The following is an 8,534-nucleotide window of genomic DNA, read 5'->3' as shown; positions in this document are numbered from 1 at the left end:
ACTTTAACACGGGTAATGTATCACGAAGCAAATACCGTCTGCACTGGCGGAATGTTACGTGATACCACGTACTTATACGTTTGTGAGTATTACAGCGCCATCTATCACAAAGCGAAAAAAGTGATCCAACTAAAACATTCATATTCCTTTGCATACTACACGAATATGTAATAAGAATGGGGGTTCCTATTTTTTTAAAAACGCAGTTGATATCCGTTTGACCTATGGCTGCGCCATCTAGTGGGACAACCATAGCGCCATCTGGTTTTCCCCTTCAAGCTAGACGAGCTTCGTTCTTTGTAGTTTTTTCGTTTGATGCTTATTTCGTGAGATATTTGGCCCCGTCACTATCAATGGACCACCCTGTATATAGTCGGTTCAAAAAGTTCGGGGCAGTTTACAATAATAATAATAATATCCTACATCTACACAATTACTCTGCGGTCCACACGTAAGTGTTTGGCAGAGAGTTTATAGAATCCTTGGTGCGCTTTCTTTGTTGTACAATGCGATGAAACACTCACGTACCGAACATACATCACAACTTCTCTCGGAAGTAGTATCAAAAAATGACAACTCTTTAAACAAATTCTTTCCACTACTTTGCTATTGATATGCTGTCAAGCCTTAAGATGGTATAAAAGAAAGCCAACCTGTACAAATCTATATTGACAATTAATGTACAAGTTTATCCGTAAGTACCTCCATAGTTTCGGAAGACGACTGCGCGAAACTCGCAAGACATCCAGAAAAACGACACACATCAGCGGATGGAGCATCTGACCGAGTTTCGATTCATAATACGAGCCGTGTCATGGTTGCACTATGGGGCAGACATGGCAGAACGTGCAGACAAATCGTTGTTTCGTTTTATCGCGTCGAATTAGTTCGCACCTGCAGACAGGCAACTCAATAAACAGATTTCCAAAGCAGGCTGCTGCCGTGGCTTCTGGCAAATTCATGTCAGCGGCTTCACTGACGTTTGACGCGTCATAAACGTTGCCCACATTGAGAACTTCTAATGTGATTTACGAACTCGGATAGACGCTCTATCCCCTGATATGTGCCTTTTTGCTGTATGTCCTGTAGTATCCTCGCAGCCTCTTCTGAAACCTCGTAGATCCGTACGAAAAACCCTACAGTATCAGGTGAAAAACAGAAACAAAATAAAAAGTGTAAAGCAGAAAAACAACCATATTTTAACAGAAACAAATCTAAACCCAAGGAAGATGAGACATGTATGTCGAAACTGGTTCTGGCAAACAGAAAAAGGAACACGCTGTTCTGCAGACGGATATGTTAAAGAGAAAAACGTAATTACCTCACAAATAGGGTGTCAAAATCGCCAACAGTAGCTTTCAAACCAGCTATATGATGACCCTAACGTGTAGTGGTATGGGAGTATTTTTGTCCGATTTTCGTGCCTCAGCAGCTATTGGCATGTAGGAGTCCAGGCATCGAGGCCTGGTGCTGCCTGTCTAAACCGCACGCTACCTCCACTGCTTTCACGTCAGAGCGTTCCTGACATACCCTTGTTAACGCCACGTCCCATGCCGAGCTCAGTTGGAAACCGCTGTTCCGGTTGATAAGATCGTCGCGCGTTCTTGTACCCAAAGCCTCTTTAACAACTGAATCCCAGAACCCGCTGGCGCTGCACGGCGCTCTTGTCTATTCAGAAACAAACATGCGGTCTTCGCTGATGCTGTGTTCTGCCACTGCAGGCTTGTCTGTTTGGACGAGGTTCACCTTCAACAACAAAAAAAGTTTCCCTAATGTTCTAAACAGCGGCGTGAGATGCCTCGCTGCATCTGGCTGATGTTGTTCTGCACGTTATGTGTTGTAACTATACACAGCATATTCTTAGGCAGAGATTGCAGACCAGCTCATCATTTGCCTAGACGAGCGTGGAAAACCGCCAGACGCCGCACTCAAGCTGGCTAGTGTATAGACCAGCTGTCGATCCGTCGTGCGGTTTCCGTCTGGACGTGGCTCACCTATAGTGATGTGTGCTATGTTACAGGAGCAGGTCCCACACTGTGCTCGAGTAATCTGCTTTAAACCGTAAAACTCTCCACAACATCGTGGCTGACATGAAACGTCCCATATTATACTACGGCCGAGTGAAAGCTTGAAACTCGGCGACTGTCCCGGTGGTTTCCCGTGAGGGTAAGCAAGCGCGAACACAGGCTTTATCCTCTAGTTTGCGCTCGCGCCACAGTTAGGCAGGCATAACTCTTAATAGCCACTTTCCACAGTACTCTGCGCTTCGCTGTTAACACAACCAGCTCTTTAAGAGGCGTCGGGACATGTAATGAGAAACAATATACATTACCATATCGACTGCGAGTTGATGATCCTGCCAAGTGATCTGCAAGCGCCTCTGCGACACAACAACTAGACGCCTTACGTTCTTATTCTACTGCGCACACGTCAAGAAACGAATTTCTTCCAAGTCGTGGAAATCTGTGTTAGGGTTGACGGGTAGTAATACGTACAGAACCCACTGTCTCCACTATCAAAACCCGAGTTGTCCTATTTCGTGGTCCAGCTCGCGCTGAAAGAACAGCTCGCATGTGCAAGTCGTATAATGTTAGCTTGCAAAGCAGGGAAGTGAAGCAGATCTGGATCGAACTTGTTCATCGGATTAACGGGGCGCCACGAATTCCTCTCCTGTGTTAACCTCTTCATCTCAGAGTACCACTTACAACCTACGTTCTCAATTATTTGCTGGATGTATTCCAATCTCTGTCTCGCTCAACGTTTTTGCCCTCTACAGCTCACTCTAGTACCATGGAAGTCATTCCCTCATGTCTTAAAAGATGTCCTATCACCTGTCCCTTCCCCTTATCAGTGTTTTCCACATGTTCCTTTCCTCTCCGATTCTTCGCAGAACCTCCTCATTCCTTACCTTATCATTCCACTTAATTTTCTACATTCGTTTGTAGCACCACATCTCAAATGCTTCGATTCTCTTCTGTTCCGCTTTTCCCACATTCAATGTTTCACTACCATACAATGCTGTACTCCAGACGTACATTCTCAGAAATTTCTTCCTCAAATTAAGGCCGATATTTGATATTAGTAGACTTCTCTTAGCCAGGAATGTCCTTTTCGCCATTGCTAGTCTGCTTCTGGTGTCCTCCTTGCTCTGTCCGTCTTTCGTTATTTTACTGCCTAGGTAGCAGAATTCCTTAACTTCATCTACTTCGTGACCATCAATTCTGATGTTAAGTTTCCTGCTGTTCTCATTTCTACTACTTTTCATCCTAATGCGTATTGATATATTGGCTCCTATCTCAGGCTGTTTTGTTTAGAGTGTAATGGCTGGAGAAGTAGCTCAAAATGCCTCTAACAGGAGCAGACAAATTATGCAGACGACGTTTTCTGAAAACTCTCACTCTGAATTTGACTCTGATGATTCGTATGTACCTGACGAAAACGGTACAACACGACACAGGCTCAGACATATCTGAAAATCAACTGGATTACAATCTTTTGTACGGAAAGACTGCAACTATTACTTTTAAAGTCGATCAGCATCACCCAACTGAAGAAAAGATCAATTTCAGTTCTTATGATAATGAATCACATACGATGAACACTAAATGTGACCCTGCAGATTCACCACAAGTTGTTACTTCCTCGGTTAGTTTATCTCAGAATTACAGAAGTGACTCCGCTCGTTATTTCTGTATAGCTAAAATATTGTACAAAACTAATAGAAGTCTGTTTGAGACTAATTGATATTAATTTTGAAATTGAATAAAAAATTAAAATTTTCGAATTTCAATACCTCGTTCATATTAAATTATCAAATAAATCCCAATATTCAAGAATAGCTTAACTTACATCACAAAAAAGCGACATTCGTGCCACGGGTGGATATTCCAACTCCTGCCCGACTCCGAGGTGGATGTACCCCAGAATGCACCGTAAAACCATGTTCCTATATAAGGTTTAATCTTACGTTAGACGTTTAAAAAAAAAGTAGAGTATTAAAGTTAGTGAGTGTAAATGCCTTGAGGGAGGCAAGCAAATTACCCAGACTGTATTGCCCCTTAATTGACAATGAGAGCACTTTAATCACTTTCAACAAACTGTTCACGTAATTTCGCACCTTTTCGAAACGTCTTCTCACTGACACCTTCCTGAAAACAACGAAAATAATGGAAAAGTTTATCACTCCCTGAACGTTCGTTGTTCATGCGGTAAAACTCCATTAGCGTATGAGTGAATAATTTGAAACTAAATCGTCCAACATAATTGGGCTTCGTATCTTCGACCATAAGGATCTCACACCCTTAAAGTCAAATAACTAAAACATTAATTCATTTATAAAGTAATCAGACGGTCATGTTTTTTGACCCGTGGGAGTTCAGTTCTTTGAACAGTCGTGGTGAGAGGCTACTGGTACCCAAGCTAACAGGAATATCAGCACTAAGTGTTCCACGCGCACCCTGAACCACACGGCGGAGACAGACGCGGTGGAATGAGGCTACTGGCTGGAGCGTCAAGTGGTGTTCCGCGGCTTGCACCTTTTTCCAGGCCACACCATGCGATATCACCTGCAGTCTGTCACTCGCCTCGTCACCCCATACAGGAGCAATTTTCCAAGCAAGTGCAGTCAGAATTACGCACGTCACTATGTCGAGAAGATCTGCTACGCAGGCCGTTGTGGCCGAGCGGTTCTAGGCGCTTCAGTACGGAACCGCACTGCTGCTACGGTCGCAGGTTCGAATCCTGCTTCGGGCATGGACGTGTGTGACGTCCGTAGGTTAGTTAGGTTTAAGTAGTTCTAAGTCTGATGACCTCAGACGTCAAGTCACATACTGCTTAGAGCTATCTGAACCATTATGAGTTCTGCTACGGAAAATGGGCTGCTATGTTTAACAGCAGTTGCTATCGATTTTCGTATCCCCATGAATCCTTACAAAACATAATTTTAAAACAGATGAGAATTATAAGTTATTAAATTTCTTTTAAAACGCTTTGCTTGGGAACTGTAGGTTACTTTATAGAATATATTACGTTTTCCACTGACGCCAAATGGGTTGTGTGCGTCGTCTTTCCAGGATGACAATACAATTCATTTCACGTTTATTGCTCCTCAATTCGTTTTTTATTCGTTAGTCTTACTGTTTAACTGTTGGTATTTACGCCTAAATAATTTAATCCATAGCCGGCCGGTGTGGCCGTGCGGTTCTAAGCGCTTCAGTTTGGAACCGCGTGACCGCTACGGTCGCAGGTTCGAATCCTGCCTCGGGCATGGATGTGTGTGATGTCCTTAGGTTAGTTAGGTTTAAGTAGTTCTAAGTTCTAGGGGACTGATGACCTCAGATGTTAAGTCCCATAGTGCTCAGAGCCATTTAATTTAATCCATGTCAGTAGCAGCACTGATTACCGTAACTCCTGTTATAAATTGTATGAAGGAAAATTACAGTACGTGAAATGAGATGGAACTTGAATTCAACTGTATAATAGATTTTCCTTGAACATTTACATCAAGACGTCCTTCTTAACGTTAGAATAGGTACGTATGCCGTTCTGTTTAAAAGTTAAAAACTTTAATAATGCGTATAATTATTTAAAAAATCACACAAAATCGTAAAATGGAACCTATTGCATCGCGAAGTATTACTATGAACCTCCGATCACTTCTACTTCTATAGCCCAAGCTTCAAACTGTCAACCGGTCGCTGTGGCCGAGCGGTTCTAAGCGCTTCAGTCTGGAACCACGCAGCTGCTGCGGTCGCAGGTTCGAATCCTGCCCGGGCATGGATGCGTGTGCTATCCTTAGGTTTAAGTAGTTCTAAGTCTAGGGGACTGATGACCTCAGATGTTAAGTCCCATAGTGCTTAGAGCTATTTGAACCATTTCAAACTGTCAGTCACTTCAAAATCGGAGTGTGTTTTTCGTATTACTTCCTCATGTACATGGCAACTGCAGCTTCCACTTCACTTCTGAGAGTAGTTCATGGTCCCTGGACACCTATAAATTCTAACGTAAATTTCTTACTCCATGTTGGCAAAGCGAAACGAAAAAGGTGCACAATCACACTTGACAACTAGAGAAACTAATCGCTGCCATATTGCCACTCACCGCTACCAAACAGCGAGGCAGCGATACTGCGTGAACGAATCGCATGTGATCCATCAGAATACCTGGGATTTCCATGCTACCAACGATGAGCGGCCCATCGCTGCGATTTGGCCACACGCGTGCGATCTACGACGCCGTTGGTCTCCCTTGCGATCCGTCGCTCGTCTGTGGGAGCCCTTTACGAGGACGCCATAGCTGCGACACTGCCGCAGGCGTGAATCACAGAGTGTGGCCCGAAAATCAGGTGTACCAGTGTGACGATAAGCCGTGTGTGGAGCAGATAACAGCCGGACGCAGCGGCGGCTCCTCTGCAGAGGCCTCCCTCCCCGGTGTCGGCCAACTGTCTTCCCTTTTGTTATCGAGCGCCGCCGCCCCGGCGGATCTTCCCTCCGATCCCCCTGGGTCGCTAAAGACTGCCCGCAGTATTATGTTGCACTCGGGAGGCGCCAGCTTCCGTTCGCGTCCTGTACCCCACGTAGCCTCCGCGGCTTGCTTCGCCGCGTGACGACCTTAACGTCACATCCACTAATATCCAAGCACAGAGAGTGACGGGAGGCGGCACTACAGTAAATGGTCTGAAGTGTACTTCGTAATGCAGTAGGCACGCGCAGACGAAGAGGTCTGCACAGCGCAGCATAGAACAGCTTGAAAAGCTGCATCAAAGACCATAATAACAACACAGTGAGCAAGAGAACTTGTGAACGCCTCAAAAAATACTAACAATTTTCATAAAGTTTACACGGCTCTAACTAAAAAACCTGAACTGGTTCAAAATGGCTCTGAGCACTATCGGACTTAACATCTGAGGTCATCAGTCCCCTAGAACTTAGAACTACTTAAACCTAACTAACCTGAGGACATCACACACATCCATGCCCGAGGCAGGATTCGAACCTGCGACCGTAGCTGTCGTGCGGTTCCAGACTGAAGTGCCTAGAACCGCTCGGCCACATCGGCCAAACCTGAACTCTTAGTAGGAGTGATTCTTGCTGAATAGTCTGATATGCAATGAATCAAATGAACCTCATTAGTTCACACACTGAATTTATCACAATTTTTTGTGAATGTCAGTAAATTACATTTTCGTATGCCGATACACACTTGGACTGTACGCACTGACTAACGACCTTACTTAGATGCCTGAAATCTTCAATACACATTAACGGCACGTCTATATACGAGGGTTGGAACTCAAAAATTGGCGACTATTTATTCACAACCGATGCAAAAGAGTTACATGTTTTCATCTGTTACTGTCCTTCAAAGTAGTCACCAGCGTTGTGCAGAGCCCGTTGCCAGCGATGTGGAAGGCGTGGTATACCGTTAGCAGAGCCTGTTCTGTTGATGATGCAAACAGAGGGGTCTAAAGTTATTGTGATTCTCGATTTGAAGCGATTTGCTCCCGTAAGCGTGTCCAGTGGGCTAACCGCGACGTCATCTCAGCCGATACGAGAGAAGGAAAAGTGCCACTGTCCTTGTAGTGTTCATAACAACTATCGCCTCGATGTGAATTGCTGCGAGCCAGAAGTATGTACGAGGTGCATTCAAGTTCTAAGGCCTCCGATTTTTTTTCTAATTAACTACTCACCCGAAATCGATGAAACTGGCGTTACTTCTCGACGTAATCGCCCTGCAGACGTACACATTTTTCACAACGCTGACGCCATGATTCCATGGCAGCAGCGAAGGCTTCTTTAGGAGTCTGTTTTGACCACTGGAAAATCGCTGAGGCAATAGCAACACGGCTGGTGAATGTGCGGCCACGGAGAGTGTCTTTCATTGTTGGAAAAAGCCAAAAGTCACTAGGAGCCAGGTCAGGTGAATAGGGAGCATGAGGAATCACTTCAAAGTTGTTATCACGAAGAAACTGTTGCATAACGTTAGCTTGATGTGCGGGTGCGTTGTCTTGGTGAAACAGCACACGCACAGCCCTTCCCGGACGTTTTTGTTGCAGTGCAGGAATGAATTTGTTCTTCAAAACATTTTCGTAGGATGCACCTGTTACCGTAGTGCCCTTTGGAACGCAATGGGTAAGGATTACGCCCTCTCTGTCCCAGAACATGGACACCATCATTTTTTCAGCACTGGCGGTTACCCGAAATTTTTTGGGTGGCGGTGAATCTGTGTGCTTCCATTGAACTGACTGGCGCTTTGTTTCTGGATTGAAAAATGGCATCCACGTCTCATCCATTGTCACAACCGACGAAAAGAAAGTCCCATTCATGTTGTCGTTGTGCGTCAAGATTGCTTGGCAACATGCCACATGGGCAGCCATGTGGTCATCCGTCAGCATTCGTGGCACCCACCTGGATGACACTTTTCGCATTTTCAGGTCGTCATTCAGGATTGTGTGCATAGAACCCACAGAAATGCCAACTCTGGAGGCGATCTGTTCAACAGTCATTCGGCGATCCCCCAAAACAATTCTCTCCACT

Source organism: Schistocerca serialis, chromosome 9 (assembly GCF_023864345.2).
Source record: "Schistocerca serialis cubense isolate TAMUIC-IGC-003099 chromosome 9, iqSchSeri2.2, whole genome shotgun sequence".
Taxonomy (NCBI): Eukaryota; Metazoa; Arthropoda; class Insecta; order Orthoptera; family Acrididae; genus Schistocerca; species Schistocerca serialis.
The sequence above is the reverse complement of the archived record's forward strand: the minus strand, read 5'-3'. Positions refer to the sequence as shown.